Source organism: Apis cerana, linkage group LG4, assembly GCF_029169275.1.
Source record: "Apis cerana isolate GH-2021 linkage group LG4, AcerK_1.0, whole genome shotgun sequence".
Lineage (NCBI taxonomy): Eukaryota > Metazoa > Arthropoda > Insecta > Hymenoptera > Apidae > Apis > Apis cerana.
The window spans coordinates 1,032,321-1,055,916 of record NC_083855.1 but is presented as its reverse complement, the minus strand read 5'-3'; the positions used below and the strand labels follow the sequence as shown (position 1 = coordinate 1,055,916).

At 18.5% G+C, this 23,596-nt stretch overlaps 2 protein-coding genes across 3 annotated transcripts in view; both read left to right on the top strand.

Annotated features, from left to right (window-relative positions):
* The window catches only part of LOC107998631 (uncharacterized), a 438,394-nt gene extending 421,842 nt beyond the window's left edge, over window positions 1-16,552 (top strand). For both annotated transcript variants that reach the window (XM_062073481.1, XM_062073479.1), the window contains exon 6: window positions 14,158-16,552. The gene's annotated coding sequence lies outside the window, so the exon portion shown is untranslated. The remainder of the gene's footprint in view (window positions 1-14,157) is intronic.
* LOC107998630 (uncharacterized) overlaps window positions 1-23,596 on the top strand; it is a 310,960-nt gene that overhangs the window by 2,626 nt on the left and 284,738 nt on the right. The gene's annotated exons all lie outside the window — the stretch shown is intronic.

The window sequence follows — 23,596 nt, the reverse complement described above, 5'->3', positions numbered from 1 at the left end:
TTCAAATTCTATAAAATTCAAATTTGTGCTTTTTATTCATGTAATATATATTTTGAATCATCATATTGAAAACTGAATTCTTTATTTCTATTAGATTTTTCTTTAAAATCTATATTTTTTATATTAATTATTTATATTAAATATTATTAGCATTTATATATCATTAAATAAATGTATCTAATTTTTCTAAAAAAAAATGTTCATGATCTTTTCAAATCTAACCATTGTAATAAATAATTTTTGAAATGTCTTTGTTTGTTTGTATTTGATAAATTAAATTTTTAATAAGTAATATTTAATAAATAATATTTCATGATTCGATTACATTATTGATAATTTGAAAATTATTTACAATGATAAAATATTAATAAATATTAGTAAATAAATTCAAAATCAAAAATTTAATCAAATTTAGTTAGTTATAGAAATAATATTTCCATGTGATATTTGAAATTAAAACAAAAAATATTAGTTTTTAATTATAACTGTTTTGTACAATAAAAATTAATTTTTTTGTCGATAACTATTACATGCAACCGAAATAGAATTTCTATCATTAATAATTATTCTTACCGAAAAAAATTTTTTACTTATAATAGTTATTTGTAAAACTTTAAAAATTTATTAAATGTGAATTTTTAAAAATTTTCTTTATATTTTATGATTTTTATTTTTATTTTAAATAACAAATAGATTTTTTTTAATCTTGATTTTAATTTTGATTCTTTCAAAATATTATTGGAATAATTTTTATTTTTGGTCTCTGTTTAAAGTGAATTTTGAAAAATATTTTTAAAAAATTTTGAAAAAATATTTATAGAATATCTATATTAGTGCTTTGATTTTTAATTCTTTAATTTTGGAGTTAGTTTATTTAGTACGAGTGCCGATTAAAATTTTTCTAATAACTGATTCGAACAATTACTTCAAGTTAGAGAAATAAAAAATCAAATTTATTGAGACAACAAATTTATTGCATGAAATATTATTTATAACTTAAAAGTATAAAGATTTTAATTATATTAATTATACGGAGCAAACGTTTTTTCTGTACTTTTTTCTATACTAGACTATATTATTTTTAAAATGTTTTTAAGATTATTTCACGAAAGCTCACTAACTTTAACTATGTTCTATATATTTTAATGACTAGATTTAATTAGAGAGAAGCTATTATGACTGCAACTCGGGCCTTCTCTCTCCTTTTCGAATCAGCAAAAAATCAAGAGTGAGGCCCGAGAGGGTAGAATCATCCCTTGGGAGATAACCAACTCTAAATCATTTCCCTTTAGTGCGCTTGCGGTGGGATGTGTCCTGGAGAGGAGGGTTAGCCATCGGTGAGTGGCCGTCTGGCGATTTCTCGCTGGGTCAGATCTGGACGCTTGAAATTACCAAGAATAATTCCACAAGACCCACGATCCTTTGGTTAATAGTCTTGGTCTTGTGGTGCCGATCTATAAATTAGAAAACTTTTCAATTTTCCAAATGTTTGAGAACAAATCTTCAAACTGTCAAATTCCAAAAATTCTCTTTAATAATCGCATCATAAAGTCATTCATTATTTGACCTAATAAATAGTAATCTTTAAAAATAGTAAATATTATATTTAGACAAACTGCTGTTAAACTTCTCATTATAGAATTCTTAATACACGTGTCATTCTTTAACATTCAGATAAGACTTCTCTAGAATACAAATTATAAAAGAAAATTTTCATTTCGAGTTTGTTAAAAGTTTATCATGAAATCTGTCATAAAATGGAACTTAATACGATGATCTAAACTTGAACAAAGTTTCTATCTTACCAATATTTCTTATTTAAATTTTTCCATATTTTATATTTTTTTTTTTTTCATTAACTGTATCATTAACTATATTTCCCATTCTTTATTTAACTGAAATCAATTGTATGAATAATCAAATGTATAGAATAAGTTTCGTTAAACTTTATTATGTATAATTGATTTCGATTAGTAAAATGTTAAATGAAAATCAAATTTCCAAACATTATGATAAAATCAGAAATTTTTCGTTTTTTCCTATTTTTTTCATTTTATTTTTCATTTCAAAATATATTTATCTCTCGATTTATTGTTCCGCATAATTTTTTTTATACGAAATGATCAATTAAAAATAATAATAAATAAAAAACTGATAGAAATTATAAAAATAGTTATTTTAAATGTTTTTAAAAGAAATATTAATAAACCTGTAAAAAAATTAACTTTGATTTTGAAATATGTTTTATTTATCAAATTAAACAATTATTTACAATATTGTACAACAATATTTTAAACAATTTTTTCTATACATATAAACAATAGTTAGAAATAGAATAATATAAAATAAAAAATAAATAAAGAAAGCAAATTTTGGATTTGGATTTTGGATTTTTTATAAATAATAAAAACTAATTGTAAATATAAAACATATCATTTCAGTCATTGTAATTTTATTCGTCTAAGGATTATTTTATATTTATCCAAAAGGTTCGCAAAAGTTCTCTGGTTGAATAGAAAAATACTAATAACAATATAATGATTTCTGCTCAATATAGATTCAAATATTGATTATAATTGAGATAGTTCAAACTATTTTTCGTGATGAGATTTCAAGAAAAACTTTTTTTGATCGATTTTTCCATTATTATATAGTAATTGCCTGTTATCGTTAATATTAATAAAAAATATATGATGCATGTATTATACACATGTATTTACACGGTCGCATATATATAAATGAAATTTTATATAATTATAATATTTTATTTAATTTATTTTTCTTTTCTTTTTTTAAACAAAAAGATATCATTTTTTCAACTTCTTTCTATTGGTTTCCCACTTTAATGATGAATAAAGTTGCTTAAAAGAAAAATCTATGATGAAATAGTTAAAATTGAGAAAAAGCGTTAAATTGAATAATAACCTATTATTTATGTTTATTTTTGGATGATCTTCCAATATCATTTTTTATTTTATGTTTTCAGAGATTTTTCATATTCACTAATATTTTTAACCACAAAATAATAATCAATTTTCAAATGTATTATTAAACATTAATTTTTATTGAATTAAGCTACTATTTTGTACAAAACTTAAACAATAATAAAGGCAAAAAAACGTGTAAATTACGTGTAAATATCACGTATGAAAAATATAATATGAATAAAAAAAATTATTAAAAACTTAGCGTATAAAAAATTATTTATAAAAAAAATACATAAATCGAAGGATGTTCATTGAAATTCATTAATTTTAACGCAGTGATCCAATTTAATGATCCGAAAATTGAACTAGAAATGAATACATTAATTGAAGTAAAAAAGTAAATGAGTTTTCATGATCAGTTGCAGTTAATTTTCCATCTTTTCTCAAAAGGATATATAAATATCCCAATAAACACTATGTAGCTACATTTGATTGTTTAAAAATTTAACTAAAAAATTAAATAAAATTCTGCTTAAAAACCTTTTTACAATAAAAAAAATACTTCGAATATTTTTTAGAAGAAATTAATTAGCTATTAAAATTTGTTAAAATAATTTTAATGCATAGGTAACTATAAAAAATTATCATGATCATATATGTATGTGTCGTTCAATAACTGTGATTCTATTTATTTATTATTAATTAATTATATTACTTATTATTAATATAAATTGAATTTTTTTAAAATTCATTTTGCAATTCTAGGAACACAATATGCTTCTAAGTTATTATATAAATCTCAATTATATTTAAGTAAAATTTTTTGAATAATTCTATAACTAATATAACTAATATAATAACTAATAATTAATATAATATAATTCTATAATTCTGTAACTATTCTAAGCGTTGATAATGTAAATATAAAAGATTATTTCTCATTAGAAATTAACTTATGACAAAAAATCCATATATTAAAGCATGCTTTGCATCTCTTTATATTCTGCATTTTGTCATTTGTCATTTGTATCGCGAAAAGCTTCATGTTTTGCAAAGGATTATGGATGTCTTTCTTATATGTTGATGAAGAATAATTTCATATTTTATAGTTTCATCATTTCAAAATCATTTTCATCTGCTTCAAGTAGATGTATCATTTCATTATCTTCTTATGTTTTTTTAGAATTTTCATTTGTATTTACATAATAATCTAAAGTTTAATAACGAAGACTCATTCAATTTTAATATAATATCATAAAATTATATTGATTGATTAATTATTATTGATTGATTTCATTAGATATGGAAAATTTTTAATATATAATTAGAGATGATATCAAGAGCAAATGTTTATAATTTATAAATATTTTGTTAAAGAAAGTATTTTGTTTTAATTATGTAATGGATAATTCTTCTGTAATATAATTACAAATAAGAGTAATTGTATAATTGAATAATTTATAATTTTTTTATATTATTTATATTTTGTTAGATAAAAATTTAAATTTAAATCCATCAAAGAAAAATTAATGATAGAAAATTAAAAAATTTCTTCATTCTTCTGAAACAAGAAAAAAATAAGAAATATGATTCTTTTATAAATTATTCATTTTCTATCAATTAGTCCAGATTTTTGAAAATGAAAATGTAAGTATATATATGTAAATATTTGAAATTAAATAAAATTTAATATAAATATTTCATTATAATATATTCAATTGTTAAAAATCAAAAGAAAGTTAGGCAGAAAAAAATTTTTATAAAATTAAAAATTTTTAACATTTGATTGAAATCTAAAAAAATTCATTGTTACAAGATTTAATGCAATCGTTACAATCTCTAAAGTAAGAAAATATTGCGAAAGAATGACTTAATGCACTGCTGGATTTTCCATAATATCTAGTGCAATTATAAAATTTTAATTTATCCACAAATAGAATCTCTGCAAAAATAGAATATCTGCAAAAAATCCTAAGTTAGATTACATAAATCATTGTTAACTGAGAATTATATTTCATTTTTTACAATATTCCTATTAGAAAGTGTGTTATTTAATATGTCAACAATAGAAGACAGACTTGAGATTTAAGAGAAAATTTATTATAAAAAAAATATTCAGGTTGATAAAAATAACAAAGTTTTACAAAAAAAACTTATCTTTCTATGAATTTGTGATACTCTTTTGATATATTCTGAAATTTATTTTTACCGAATTAAATTTTTGTTATTGATAACATAAAAACAATTATTTTTTTAACTGTCAATTAATCTTCTTCTAGTTGCGCATATTTATTTTGCAACTGATTGTTTGCTATATCATTATAAAAAATATTTGCATACGTATTTATTGTAGTCTTTATACATTAAGTTCAAGTATAGTTTACATCATTTAATTATACTTTCATATGACAATAAAAATTTAAAATTATGAAAATGAAATATGGAACATGATAAGAAACGCTGTTTTGAGAAATAATATATATTTATTTATTTATTGATTTTATATAATATTATTATATATAGTATATAAAATTTATTATATTTATTGTAATCATTATTATTTTTATTTATTATTATATTTTAGAATTATATTTAAGAATATTTTAACTTTCTAATAATCTATTTTTAATATGAAATAGATCATAAAATTATTTACATTATATATTTTTAATATTTCCTATTAATAAATAAATATCTAGTTCATGTAAAAATACAAGTTAATTTTTATTTATTTATATATATTATGCTTGAAAATAATTTTGGCAGGAACATATTAAACATTGTTTTCACATAGTAATTCCATACATTCTTTTTCTATAAAGTAATCTTGAGATTACTTTTGATTAATGATACATTCAATTAAATTTTTTTAATTTTATGAATTTTTTCTTTTGATTAATTTTATTAGTGCTATTTCTAGCCAAGTTTTTTCTAATAATAAATATAATAAATAATAAATATAAAAAAAATGAAACAGAAAAAAATTTGTATCCTTCGATCAATATAAAAGCTTATTATATTAAATTTTTTTTATAGATATTTATAATATGAAAGCACTTATGTTATATAAAAGAAGCTAAAAAGTAAAAAAATATTTTAAATATTTTCTATCAAATATTTTTTTCATAGAATTTAGTTTATTTAATGTAATTACTTTTTATTTTTTTATTTTTCATTGTTATTAATTGTTATAACTATTTTAGTTTGTTTCAATATTTATTTCTAATTATATATTATAATTTGTTATAATATTTATTTCTATTTCTACGTGTGATTTTATTATATTTGATTTTTTTATTATATTAATTTATTATATTTCTTCTTATATTTATTCATATTTTCTATAAATAATATAATATTCGAGAATCTTTTATAAAGTAATATTAAAATATTTTTAATATTAAGAGAAATATAGAGATAACGCAATAATAAAAATAAGAATAAAAAATAAATTATGTTAATATATTAAATGTATTGTATCAAAAAGAAATATTAATATAAATATATTACTATATAATACATGATTTTAAAATATTTTTATATGAAATAAAAAAAATATAACATTCTATTTACCTTTAAAAATTTTTTCTTCTAACAATAAGAAAATAAAAATTCTATACATTCATTAAGAATTATATGATTTTACGGTTATTTCTTATATAATTTATTCAAATTTCGAATTTCTATTTCAAATTATCAGTCGAAACTAATTACGGAATAATCTTGCGTTGAAGATTGTAAGTAGCAATTAATAATATGCAATATTATGAATTATATATATGAGTATAATATGAATTATCTGCTTGTATATTGCGTCGTAAAATAAACAACGATATCGATATAGAAACATGTATATATTCTCAAAACCGAATCTACTTTAATGGAGATACGTGATTATCAATAATGGGAAACGCTAATGAAGAAGCGTGTAATAATTTCATGATAGGACTACATAAATTCGACAATTACATAATTGGTACCTAAAATAGTAAATATAGCATCAATAGTGAATATATACAAAATGAAATTTTATATATGTTCTTGAAATTGTACAAATAATATGTTGTGATTTTATATACAAAAATAAGTTGAAAAAAAAAATTGTTTCGTTTAAGATTTTATTTTCAAATAAATTAAGTTTGAAAATTTTTCAAGTATAAATGAATTTGGTTAATTCGCGATTAAAAAATGAAATATTAGATCATTACTCTATATATAGAAATAATAATAAATAAAAAATAAAATTATATTGCTTATATTTCCGTTTTTAAAAGATTAAACATTTATGATTAAAAAAGCGAATTTAATAATTTAATATAATTATTAATTAATATAAATGGCGAATTTTAAATTTAATTTTTTCTAAAACTAACTTTTAAATGATAAAATTTATTCTATATTATTTGCTTATTTTCATACATAAAATTTCTTTTTATAAATAATTCAATCATCTAATCGAAAATTATTTATTTATATTTAAAAATCTTTTTCATTTATATTTAGAAATTCTTCAAATTTAATTTACTTTATTTAATTTATTAAAAATGAAAGAATGTTATTTTTTTTTTTTTTTCATTTATTTTTGTATATAGAATCATTATGTAGCTGATTATATATAATGATTTTCGAAATATTCTGTATATATTTGAAAATACAATAACAAATATTAATTAAAAAAACTACAAATTATGTTATATAAAGCAATGTTAGATTTAAATTTCTATATTTTTTAATCTGATTGTATAAAATTACACATAAATTACACATTATTGCGTTATTATATTTATTATATCTTTGGATCAATAACTAAAAATATAAAAATGTAAAAGTGATTTTAATCTGAAAATTAATTTTTTTATTACATTGTTCTACCCATCACAAGAATAAAAAGTCTCAAATAAATTATAAATACCAACTCAAATGTTTTCTTAAAAAAACAAAAACTGTTCATTATCTATTATATAAACATATATTCTTATCTCTATTGCAATTTTAATTTCTCAAGGATTGTTTCATATTTTATTTTTGTATTCATTCGATTCGAATGATCTGTAGAATTTTTTTGCAAATATTTTGAAAAGTTATAATGATACAAAAGAAAAAAGTTAAAAATCTTGTTCTCTACAATATATCTAAAAATTATCGAAATCGATAAGATTTTTTTCTGTTTGAATAATTATAAGAAAAAAATAAAAGAAAAATATAGCATATATAATATTAAATTTGACGTATCTACGTCTTATAATAAATGCATTTTTTTACATTTTAAAATACATTACAAAAAATATAAACAAATTATATGTAAATAGAATTAAAAAATTAATGGAAATTTAATGTTTTTTAAGAAAAACTAAAAATTATTTTAAGAAAACGATGGACTTGCGATCTATGATATCTTTGAGATTTTTTGTTTTTGCTATACATAAAATACAATGACAAAAAAAAATTGGACTTGATTTCAAAATCAAGATTATTTTTTCACGTATTTTTATTTACAGATCTTTACCAATTAAAATGTATAAAATCACTCTATAATAAATCTTTATATTTATTTTTTACACATTGTATATATAGAAAATCTTTAAAATAAAAATATCTCTTACATGTAAAAGTAATTATATTATTATCAAAGATTAAAGTGAACCAAATAAATGTTTATAAAAAAAACATATTTTTATATTTATTATAGAAACATTTATTATAGAAAACTATAAAAATTTTATTCATATCTTCATAAAATTAAAAAATTAATTAATTAATATTATTAAAATTATATTAAATTACATATATTAAAATAAATATAAGACAGATGCATAAAATATTTTAAAAAAGTTAAGAAATATAATCAGATTAAAACATTAAAAATATAAATAAGATTGGAACTAAAAATAATATTTATTTTTGTCAGTTAAGAATTAAATTAATTTGATGCATATATATATTATATAAAAGATGAAATATTGTCAATTAAAGATTTTTACAAAGTTAATGGATTAAATAAACTTAGATTTTATCCACATATTTAATTGATTAATTCATATTCTAAGTAAATTATTATAAACTTTTGTTGCATAATATTTCGTAAAATTTGAAATTACATCTTGTTTTTAGTTAAGATTATTTTTTTCATAAGGATATTGTTATTATTTCTTTTCTTATCCATAAGGATAAGGATAGAAATAAAAATTATTCAATATTATTATTTAGAAATTATTAAAGACTTAAAAATTATTTCCATATTTAAAATTAAGATTAAGATGAAAATTAAAAATATTGAATTATATTCAATATTAAAACAAATATATATTAAATATATTTATTATATACAGTGAAAAGAGAAATATGTTATATGCTTTAAACTTTTAATTGTTTTCTTTTAAATCTAAACGCTCATAGAGAAAAAAAATCGTTGATTATTTAATGATTTTCTATCATAAAAGTTTTCAAATGAACTTTTTTTTTTAAAATTTAACAAAAAATTTCTTGCAATTACAAAGTTACAAAATTGAATAAATTTTATCTTGTAAATTATCAATATGATTTTTAAGAACTTTTATTTTAAAGAACTAATGGGATCATATTATATTACATGCTATTGATTAATGTATTATGTAATTACATTATTGCATTTATAAACAAATAAATAAAACAATAAAATAATAATAAATAATAATAATAGAAAATAAGTTTATTTTGAACAAAATAAACTTATCGTGATTCAAAAAAGTTCTTTAACTAATTTTAAATAAAAATTCACTAGAAGATTTTAAAAAATAAGATAACTTTATTATAATTAAAAATATAAAGTTTTAGAAGATTAATATTATTTAAAATAATATTTTTTTAAAAATTCATATTATAAAAATTTTGTTCACGAAAACATTTCTATTCCTCGTTTTTGAATTTTTTTATAGTCTAATTTTTTTTTCATTAAAAATAAAGACTGCAAGTATTTAATTATTACAAAATAATTAATGAATTAATTAATGAATTAATATGTAATGAACAAATATTAATTAATGAATTAATTAATGAATTAATTATTGGATAATGAAATTAATTATTGAAATCAAATATTTTTTCTTTACTTTACTTTTATCACATTTACATCAGGATAAACCCGTTTTTATTATTTTTCATTCATCATAATATAAATTTAGATGGATTCGTAAAGAGAATCAAAAAAATTTAGATAATAATAATTCAAAATAGTACTCTTATTTATTTCAGAAAGAAATATTTTAAATGAAACCACATGCAATCCAACAATAATATAAGAACATTATTGAACAAAATGTTGCGAATAAAACACTATTGTCTATTGAAATCTTTTTAATAATCAACAACAAGAAAATATTTGTTTGAAAAATTTTTTCCTTCTTTATTTATTCAATTCAAGCACTTTTATATACAAATATTCTCGTTTGATTGACATATTCAGGTTGTAAATTGAGAAAATACAAAGTTGTTTATTTTTAAATATATGGAATAATAATAGAAATAATGAAAAAGAGAAATATAAGAGAATATATTTTTAAAATTTTTTTATTTAAATAATTTATTTAAGATCATTATTTTTGTGATTTTTTTCAAAGATTTTTTCAAAATTTATGTATATTTGTATTTTTAAAGTTTTTAATCATATAAATAAGAAAATGATTCAATCACTTCAAATTGCAGTAATCTATATTATAAAAATTTTATTTAAATAATAAAATCAAATTTTTATGATAAAGCGAAGGAAAAAGAAGATAAAAATAGAATCTAAAAGATATAAAAGAACATTTAACGAAATAAAATTGTTTTTCTAAAAAATAAAAATGCAACAATATAAAAAACTCATTGAAAATATTATGGTTTTTTAAGATTTAATTACATTCAAAAATATTTATTTTCAATATTATTTCAATTTGTTTCTATAAAAATTGATAAAATCTTTTGAAAATTTTTCTTGCAGTTTCACAAGTGTTTCTTTTTCGAATAGTCGAATTTAAATTAACTTTAAAACTAATAATAAATATTATTTATTAATAAATTATATGTCATGATTGCGTAATCAGTGAATATTGCTTATTCATTGATTATTTTAATAATTGAGATAATATTTAATTAAATTATACGGTATTGGAAATTGTATGATAATATTTCTCTTTAGATAATTTTATGAGGATATAACATATTAATTCTTGTCGTGATTGAGGTTTTGTACATGTTACTGTTTTTGTTAAAAATCTTTAATAACAGTAATAGAATTAATTATATATCGTGAACATCACATTACAGTAATGGATCTGTGAATAATCCTGTATACCATTAGATCACGATGCGTTTATATTCAATTTGATTCTGTTATTTTTCGATGTAAAATATTACGCTTAAGAAGATATACATTATTTCAGGATATTATATAAATATTGATGAATCGATTGAAAATTTTTTCATTATATTTATTATAAATAAATTTTACAATATCTTTTTGATATTAATTTTATTCTAATTTAACGTCAATTTAATATCAAAACTATTTATTCTTAAATTTTTGATATACCGAATGATCATTTTTTATCAAAAAAATTCTTTAAAGGATCTTATAGTTCTTAGAAAAGAATATTCGGAATATTAATATATTTGTGAAATACAAAAATTCTGGAGATTAAAATAAATATAAAAATTTGTATTCCAAATTCGTTTTATGTAAAATAAATAAGATAAAAAATTTTATAGTTTTTATTTTAGCTCATCATATAAAATTTAAATTGAAATATCTTTATTTAAATCATATTTATTTTAAAATCTTTTTGGTAATATTTTTTTACATAGAATAATACTATTACATAATTAATGTATTAAAAAATATATGATTTCAATTCAAAAAAATAAATTTGATCTCTTATATTCTTCATATGTTCATTTGCAAAAAAAATTAATAATATAAATTATATTTATTTCTTTCTTATTAATACCATGTAACTTTTATATGAAACATTTTTTCAAACAACGATTAATTTAAATGTAATTTGAAATGCGAGATTTCATTTTATATATAGATTCTATTTCATGATATGTAAATATATCATGATCAAATATTGTAGGTATTAATCTCTATTTCGATATTTTTTTATTTTGTGCAGTAACTAATTCGAGAAATTTTCTTGGAGGTGTCGCAAGTCAGACACTGACCGCGATATTATTATGTGCCTAATCAAGAAAATCTTTTCCTAGTTCAATTGAAGACATGAGCTTTATTTATAAAGAAAAATGTCATTGTAGACAGATCGTGACTGACCGCCGGATACAAATAAAGTTTTCTTCTATTATCATATCGTATTTGTCTCTCAAAAACGAAAAAAGGTTTTTTTCATAAATATTCTGTTGACTGGGCAGTGAAAACAAAAAAAATATAATATAATATAAATAAAATATACTGGTTTAGTTGAATGAATATATTTAATTATGCATAATTGTGCGTATCTATTTAAAACATTTGAAGTATGTGTATTGAAGAAAAATAAATAGAATAATAAATACCAACTATGAAATAGTGGTGTTGCTGGCAATATTGAATAATAAAATCACAAATGAAATTTCAATGAATTTTAAATTCTGAATAAAAAAATTTTTATATAGATAATTAATTAAATTAATTGAACATTTGGTCCACAAGACAATATGATTTTTTTTCATATTTTTTAATTATTAACATTATTAACATTTAGTCAATTTTCAAATTGCTGAAAAATAAAATTATTATTTACAATCTTGCTATTTTTTTAATTTCATTAATTTTTTATTCAAATAATTAGATATATATATGTATCGTACAAAATTTTATTTTGATATTGAATATATATTATTTAATATTTTTTATTTTCATTCTTAATTTTAAAAAAGAATTTAAAGTTCAGTGTTCTTTCTTGTGTCATTATAAAAGACAAAGCTTTAGCTTTAAAATAAAAAAAAATTAGTTACTGAGATAGTTATAGTAATTGAGATAATTACAATATTATCGATACTAATTATGCATTATCAATTTTAAAATTATTAAAATTTTTGTGTAAAATTATTGTGTGTTTAATATATTAATTTTTTCAAACAATAAACTTTCAAAATTCATTTTTTTATCGCTCTTTGAATGTCAGGAAAAAGTTTCAATTTCTTAAAGTATACAAAATAAAATAACATTCAATTGGTTGGTTTGGAAGCTTTCACATTCATAAGTGTCATTAGTTGTTACAGACTAACTGATTGTAAGTTTCATTTAAATTGATGAAAGTTAATTTAATCATTATATTATTATGTGTAATATAATAATAATAATATAAGAATATAATAGTATAATTAATATAGTTCATAGTTGTTATAATTGTTATAATTAATATTTAATTTAAATTAACTTTAAAATTAGTAATTAGAATTAGTAATTTTGTTGAATTGAATTGAATTAAATGAACCAGGTAAATAATTAAATTATAAAATCATGATAGCAATAGTGCTATATATTTTGTTGAATATCTTATATTTTCTTTTCATAGATTTTTTCATATTTCATTTTAAAAATTTATTTATAAATATCAGATCCAGTATCAAAATTATGATAATGATACAATTATATCAAATTATACAACAGCAGGAAACTGAGACATTTGATGAAAAATTTGATTTTTTAGAAAGCACATTGTTAAATAATTTTATAATTATATTAAATTAAATTTTATATGATTAAAAAGCATTTTTATTATCTCATATTTTTAATAATTTATTTATAAATAATCTTAATTAATAAAATAAATTTTATTAATTATTTTATATGCATAAGATCACAAATATAATATTTAATAAAAAAATTAGGAAGAAATATATGATTTCAATCAAAAAATAGTTTTTTTGAGAGGCAAATACTCATTGTGACATCAGACATAATTTTCTGTTATAACATTGTGAGAGATCCAGTTCTCGTATAAGCACGCGTCTCACTGTACTATTACAGTCCACTCATTGTGAAGAAATTACAATCATTGAACCAGTTTCTTCATATACATATATACATCTTAGTCGAAAAAGCATTTGACATATGTATGCACTTAACAATCCACTATCACCATTACAATTGTTAAGGACAGGATTTGTGAAGCGATAATCTGGCCTGTGCTTTCAATAGTGCGAATACCGTCAATAGCCTGATAATAATTTATGAACGGGCATTATGAACGGGTTTCTTAACATTTTCCAGATCTCTAATTTAAACAAAGGCATCGGCCACTTCACGAGCCACATTTGCACACCATGCGAAGGACTAGGGAGTGAGTAAAGGTCCTGACCTCCATATGTTGCGACACGATCCCGCAAGGACTCATTCTTCAAGGCGACCCGTCCTCCAGTGCGACCATTGGTTCCTCCAACGCTTTCTCTATGTGCATTTTTCCCGAAAAGCAAGGATTGAAGAAAAAATCAAAGATCGCGACTTATATAGAGTTGATATAAAAATAGAAACGAGAACAAATAAAATTCGACGATGATACAGTGTTCATCAAAATAATTAAAATCATTACATTAACCATAAAGAGTCAAAATATCACCATTCAGAGCTCATAATATAAACTAATATACAGTCCTATGATAGTAGATGGTCCTTCGAGAAGTAACATTACTTTAAGCATCCCATTTGTGTAATATTCAAAGTCGTTCCCCAGTTTCGACTTTAACAATATTATTACTGCGGATGCGTACAGATTTATCACATCAGTTAATTAACATCAGTTACTATTGAATATTGAAACAAGTATAAAGTATACTTAATTTTAAAGAGTGCACAAGATGTTACCATGTCAGGTTTACTTTATTTGATGATTTGAAAAGAAGAATAATTAAATTTCTTAAGCAAAGAATTATTCAAAGAAAAACTAGAAATCATTGCGAGCAATCAAAGCATCCTAAATTATGCGGAAAAAAAAATTATAAAGATCATATGAAAAAAATTATTGCGTATTTAATAAAAAACGTTGATTTCGTGTAATAACGAAACGTGACGAAATATTGATTTATTGTAAAAAATATAATATATATAATATATATATTATATATTATTACACAAATTATACATATATATTAATTACACAAATAGAAGAAATTAAAGTTAAATTTTTCATTTTGTGAAAATAAAATTTTTCTTTATAATAAGAAATGATTATGAGATATTATAAGGAATAATATATAAATTGAATATATGAAAAGTATATAAATTGAATGGAAAAAAATTGTTCGAAGGTAATTTTCAGTGACGTGTCATATATTGAAACTAAAGATGATGTAAAATCATTTTCGATAGAAATTTAATGAAAGTTTTTTAAAGAATAAAAAATACATATATAATAATAAAATATAGAATCATACATAATTTGAAATATATAATAAAATTCATAAAATATATAAATAAAAAAATTTTATTTTTTTATAAAATATGTATTGTTTATAAAATTGTTACTTCACTATTCTAAATAATTATTTTAATTCCAAATATTAAAAAATTAATTTTGAATTTATTTTCAAGATAATAATGTTACCATAAAAATTAAAAAAAGTTTTTAAATAAAATGATATTAAAATAATAAAATGATCTAGAAATAGTCTCAATTTAAATCTAATTAAAAATTATGGACAAAATTGAAGAAATTAATTCATGAAAAGAAATCACGAAGTAAAGATAAATTTCGAGAAATCATAATATTATTATAAAGGAAAATTTCATCCAAAGATTATAAAAATCTAATTTCTTTCATATAACAATATATTTAAAATAAATATAAAAATAAGCAATCATACAAAAAAAATATAACAAAATAGTTTGTGAAATATTGTTTAGTGAAAAATTCATGAAATTTTTATTATTTAATTGAAAACTTTTGTCAAAAAAATCAAATATTTTGCTTTTTTTTTTCTTTTAAATAATAAATAATTATTTATTTCTATTTATTTTATACTATATTTTATATATTTTATACTAAATTCTATTTACTTTTCTGTTATGTTTCATTATAACATAAATGTATTTATTATAAAATAAATTTTCATGTCATATTACCAAGTTTAATTGAAAATTTATCACTATAAAAACTATTCGTTATGATGAATTTTTGTTGAAATCCTAATGTATCTAAAAAAAGTTCGCTGAATCTCATAGTAATAATTTGTCACTGTAATACACCTTTTTTTTCGATCAGAGAAGTTATCATCCAAAATAAAATTATTAAAAAAAATAATTAATGTAATGTAATAAATAATGTAATGTAGAGACATTTATATATAAAATATTTATATATAAAAACTTAATTGAAATTAATCGATTATATACATTATTATAGCCAAATTGTATCAAGTAGACTTTTATCTACAGATAATTTTTATCTACATTATTTAAAATATCAGGGAAGTACCGTAGGAATAAAAGAATCAAAAGAAGTGAAATAAAAAAAAAGAATAAAAATAAAGAAAAAAATAAAGAAGAAAAGAAGAAAAAAGCTAAAAGAAATGTAACATGATTAGATTAATGTTCTAAGATAAGATTTATAATCTGTCATCTGTCATTAATGAAAATTTCATTAAAATTGTATACATAATCTATATAACATCTGTGTATTCAATCTTGATTAAGAAACAATTTAAATCTTAAAAAGATATTTTTCCCAATGAATGTTAAGCAATTCATATCCTATATATTGATGATCCACATTCAATTAATATATAATATAATGTAATATATTGTTATACCTTCATAACAATTATTTAAAACAAATTATGGATCATTAATTACAAATTCCATTAAATTTTGTATCGGATAATTTATAAGATAAGATCGACAGCAAATAGCTATAACTTTTTTTTATTAATACTTAGCATTTTTTCTTTAATATTTGTTTTTTTTAAAATACCATTTTCAATTCTCAAAGTCCAGTTTATTGGATATTTCAAATTCGAAACGCTTTCTAAGTTAATTGCCTTTTATAAGTTTTTTACATCTGCTAAATTATTTGCGCGATTACTTAAGAATAATTTATGAATAATTAATAATTTTCATGTTTAATCACGCATTTTTTTCCCCAATATAATAGATGCTATCATAGAATAAATTCTCTTTTGTTAATTTATAAACGATCTGTACGAGTATCGAATTTATAATGAAAGTATCCAATCAACGTATCCAGTCTCATTCTTCCTATACAAATTGCTCAAGACCATCCTAATTCATTGAAAATCAAAAAAATAGAAAATCTTTCAAACAGTAATCAAGTTTTTCATAATGAATTGATTTAATCAAGTTTAGTGAATTATAATATTTATAGATATATAATATAATATTTTTAGATAATTAGATATTAAAAAAAATCTTTTATAAAAAGTATAAAGAATTTAAAAGAATTTTTAGAATATATGCAAAAGAATTTAAGTGAATTTATACAAAAAAATTCTGTATGTTAAAGTGTTAAATTTCAAATTAAAACTTCAAAAATTATTTTATTTAAAACGAATCCAGATAAATTGTACAATTTCTTTTCATGAAATTACAAATCATAGTTTAAAAATCAATATTTTTTCAAAATTTAATTTCTTTTTCTATTTTATTTTAAATTATATTATATTTTTTTTATATGTTTGTATATTTTTTATTATATATATTGATTATATATATTATATATTTTCTTTTTAATTAAATACAATGTTAATTTTTTTATATTTTTTTATTAGATTTTCATTTTTATGTTATATATATTTTTAACAAAATAATAAATTATAATAAAAATAATAAAAAATAGTATTGTTTTCTAAAAATTAAAACTCCATATAAACTCAAAACTGAAAAAATATTTTTCTAATTTTAATTTTTTCCAGTTAGCACCTAATATTCGAACCATTGTGTTCATGATAAGATAGATCTATACAAAATAACAAACGATTTTTAAAATATAATATGATAGATAGACTATACGATAGATTAGTAGAAATAGTAATAGAATAGTAGTTTTCTTAATTATAAAGTAAATGAAATGGAACTCGTAACTTCAATTTTTTAATTGAAGTTTAAAAACTTTTAGTAATAATGTACATTATATCTTTATGTACATTATATCTATTTTTTATCATAATAAGGTAATTTACATAAATCACAAAACATTGTAATATAATACCATAATACACATTTTTTTTTTTTAAACAAATCTAATCTTTCGATTATGTTCAAATACTCTTAAAATGATTTTCATTAAGCAAATTATCAATATACAGAATTCTGAATAAATGAAGAATTTCGTTTTAATATTTAAACTTTAATTTAAAACATCCTATTATGCTACATCTTATATCATTCGGTTCAAGTTCTTGTATGATTCAATATATTCTCTATAACATCTGCAGTTATCGATCACAATTTTCTATAATAAATTATAATTTCTAATAATTAGCTTATGTATAAGAAATAAACTGTCTTTTGGCTGTCTCATTCATGACATTTAAAATGTTAGTATTATTTTAATTAGTTGATAAAAATTTTTCCATTTTGATATCAAAATCCTTTTCCATCTTGAATTTCTTTTATCTTTCGAATTATATCTATTTCATTATCAATTTTAACATCTATTAATATTTATTATTTTCTATTTTCTATTTTAATCTATTTATATTTATTATTATTATATTTTCTATCGTTTATAATATATGTATTATATATATATGCTTACGTGTACTTTACTTATAAACTTTAAAATTCAATAATTTTTGAAATTCTATATATTATCTAAAAATGTCTATCACTATTTTTATAATGCTATTTGCAAATAGCATTATCAATTATTTCAAACTCGATATTCTAAATTTCATTAATAATTGCACAATCTTATATAAAATTAATATATTATGAAATCTTTGTCTTTTCAAAACACAGATATTACAGATTTTTGTTTATAATCTTTGTTTTGTATAAAATATGTAGTAATTCCAAGAAAAATTCTTTTCTTTTCTATAATAAAATATACATAGATAAGAAAGGTTATTTTACTAATTCTTTTCTTATATTTTCTTATATAATTGCATTTTCAAAAAGGAAATAAATTAAGAAAAAATTATCCAATTTATTTAAATTAAAATTATTAAATTATTAAATATCCAAATGAAATACGGAAGTTTCATTATTCTTAGAGGAATTATTAGATAATAATTGTATAATTTCTTTATCAAATTATTCATATAAAGAATTATTATGCGATATTGATATTATTATTTTTTATTTTTTAGAGGAAAATTTTTTGTAATTCATTATTATGTTTCCATGGTCTTAAGTGAGTAATGAAATTAAGAATAATATTTTTAAATCTTTTATTATTTTATGAAAATTATTGCTTAATTTTTATGTATTTTATACATCTTATATATAATCCCATTACTACTTTTTTTCAGATAAGTAAAATTGAAAATAAAAATGAAAAATTATAATAATACATTTATTTTAAATATTATCTGATCCTGATTCGTTAATGATTTTGAAATCTATTCATTTCCAAAATATTATTTCCATTACAATCATAGCTATCAGAAATGAAAATAATGAAATAAACGTCAAGTAAAGAGATGAGAGATTTTTTTAGCAGAATGTAATTTATTCAATATTGAATGTATTATTGAGTGAATGCATTGTTAAATAAAGAATAGAGAATTATTCAATTTACGAATAAAATAATATTTCAATTATGATTATTCTTGTAATACATAATATTAAATTAAAAACTCGAAGAATTTTGAAGAAGATAAAGAAAAAAGAAATCGATTTAATATGATTGTCATTTAATCAATAATTTTTTTTTATTATTTTATCGTCATATATTTCGATTTCTGATCGTAAATAATGTCAAAAGCAAGCTGAAGACATTTGAAAAAACCTATAAAAATACCAATTATTGCAGAAAAAAATTCAATAATTATTCATATATATTTAATTAATGATTAAATAATAAAGTATTATTAATAAATAAGCATTTAATCATAAATCGAAAATAACGACTAAATTAAAAACTTAATTCTTAACGTAAATAATGACTAATAATTTGACGATGAATAATGATTTTTAATTTTACTTATCTGAAAAAAAGTAGTAATAGGATTATATATAAGATAAGTAAAACACATAAAATATATATATATATATAAGTAAATAATGATTAAAAAAGTATTTGATTCCTAATTGCAATTTACAAGTAAAATAGAATGGTAATTTTTAACTATCATTTATAATTGAATAAAAATTTAACTATCAATAAATTAAATTTTTAGCAAATTCTGTTAGTGATTTGGACTCGTGAATTATTCATTGAATGGATAAAAAAATTAATCAAATTTTCATATGCGTTAATAGAATATCTATTATTACATTAGCAACAGAAAATTTGTTCAATATTATTGATATTATTAGAGAGTAATATAATTTGAGTCTCTTTATATTACAACTTTAATCGTTTGTTCATGAAACCATTTAACATATATTATAATCAAATAGATATAAATTAATTACAAATTCTGAAAAAGTTATTATCAAGTTATTATCAAATTATATGTTATTATCATGTTTTCAATTAGTGAAGTTTTTTTTAAAAAAATAATTATGTAATATCAATAAGCAGTATCAAGAAATATGACATTTGTCCCTATAATTCATTGATTTGTTATGATTTTGATTATAATGATAGATTATAATGCAAGAAATTGGAAATTCTTTAATTCAGGAAATATTCACTTCACACATCAATATCAATAAAATAATATAATAATTTTGCAAACAATATCTTAAGGTTATAACAATATCTTAAGATATCTTAAGATTTCAAAGTTATATTAATCTAATTGATATAGCGATGTTCGAAATGAGAAACAAATATAATCATAACAAAACTAAAATTTTTAACTTTTTTTGTCTTGGGTTGAATTAAATATTTTAATCGTAATATTTCGATTGTGAGAAAACATTCATTCACAAAAATAATGAAATGTATTATTTATTAACAATTGATATAAAATAACAAAGTTATGAAGTTATTATTGTTTTTTTATAAAAATAAAGAAAATATTAATTGATAGTTCAAGATTGAATGATTATAATTACTGTTAAATGAATATAATTCATAATATCTAACAATTTATTTTAATTTATGTATATATAAATATTATATAAATTTATGAAATATTTTATAAATTACTACACAACAAAACATTTTAGCTGCTTCCTCATATAGAAAATAATTAGATATTTTCAATATTCGAAGGAAGCATTTTAAAGAAAAAAATGAAATAAGTTATAAGAAATAAAAAAGAATATAACAAATTTTTAATGTAATTTCAAATGATAAAAATAATAGAATCTATTATTTTTAAATGATTTTATAATTATATTTTAAATATAATTATGAAGAAAAGCAGATTGGAAAAATGTAATTAAATACTTAATTATTAAGTTTATGAATATTAGATTTTTCTTTTACATTTAAAAATGAATATATTGAAAAAATGTTTAATAAATTAAATTACGATTGTTATGGCAAAATATGGTATGAAATTTTTGCATTCCTAAGAACAATGCCTGTTTGATTTTTTGTGATATTTTGATATTATTTCTTATTCATTTCATATATAAATCAAATAATTTACAGAATGAAATGTAAATTATTGTAATTCTTTTTCTTTTATGCAATAAGAAAAACTACATTATATAAGTATTATGTAAAATATTTATATAAAATTTAGATTGCATTAGTATCAAAAAGTATGAGAATAATATTTTGTCCTGCACTATGTATAAATGTATGTATATATTATTTGCTTATTAATACATTGATATTTATATTTTAATCTATTAATTTAATATTATTTTATTATAATATTATTATTGTTATTATTATTATTATTATTATATTGTCATGATAATTAAATAATTTTAATTTAATGAATGAATATTTATTTGGAAATATATAAATATTAATTTTATATTTGATATAATCTTAGATTTTTTGACTTAATGATGAATATATATTAATTTTAAAAATATTTCAATAAATATTATATAAAAAATATAGTTGTTTCTATATATTTCTTTATAGCATACATATATAAGTATAATAAAAATTGATAATTTTTATTTCTAAATCCAATGTTATTAATATTTTTACAGACAGATTCAGTACAAAAATACGAAGAAATTATTTTTTAAGCAACAAATCTATAATTTATGTTTTCTTAAATATGCTACGTATATTATTATATTATCTTATTCACTTTAACACATTTTTATAGAAAAAAAATGCAAAAAAAATGTGGTTGATTTTCTTTTATATTAAGAAAATGATACGTTATATATAAATGTGTATAAAATTTGCATTAATTTCGAAAAACACTAAAAATTACATGATACTATTATTTATTTCTGTAATTATACAGTTATTATATGTCAAATTAATAATTGATATTGTAACAGATAAAGAATTTTTTTATAGTAAATAAAATAAATATAATGTAATACATTTAATTGTGTATATGTAATTAGTATATTTATGATCATTTAAAATTTGTTTTATAGATTGATTTATTGAATCTAATAGATAGAAAAAATTCATTTCATTTCGTTCATCAATAGTTTGCTTCATTCAAATTTTTACATTTGAAGGAAATTTTTATCAGAAATTTATAATGATTAAGTTATTTTTAAATAATAATTAAATATTTCATTTCTATATTATGATTTTTATTAAAAAATTAATTTAAGATTATTTTTTATTATTATTTTAAATATATATAACTATATTTTAAATATATATTTAAAATATTTGTCCATCCATTTTCTTTAGAGAATTTTTAATTTCTTTTTTACTTTTTTATTTTATTTATTTATTTATTTATTTATTTTTGTAAGGAACTATCTTATGCTTACTTGTATTGTATGTTATTTGGGCTATAGTATACTAGAATCACTCTGTCTATTTTTATATTTTTATTTTTTTCATTAAATCTAATATTCATTGCATTTTTTCGGTAAGTGCTTCAATATTCAAACGAATATTTATTATCCAAATTTTTTTACTGCATAAAAATCTTTTTCTTCTATAATAGTTTCTCTATAAAAATAAATTTAAATTTTTTTATTTATTGAGTTGGTTTGAAACTAATTATTTTCTTTTTTATTAATTCAAATAGAAAAAATTGATTCTATCCATCCAATTTGATATTCGACCATTTTTTTCGAAATGAATTAATAATGAATGTAGAATTTTTATTGTATATTATTTAAATTTAATACTATTTTATCTATTAAGACACTTAACAAACAATGTAGGATGATATATTATGTCGGAACAATGTCGTTTGTTAAATAAATATTTAAAAAATTTTTGGAATATATTTTTATATATTTTTCGTGTGGTTGGAATATCGTATATAATATAATCTTGGTATTTAAGATGATTTTCCTGCCATGTTTAATTATTTTTAATAATTAACATTATGCTCGAAGAAATTTATTACAAATACCATAGATCAATTTTTTTGAAAACAACAGACTATGTGAACAATATTTCTAATTTTCAGTTGAATTTATTAATCTCAATTTGTTAATTGAATTTCTTTAATTAAGTAAAATTTTAAAT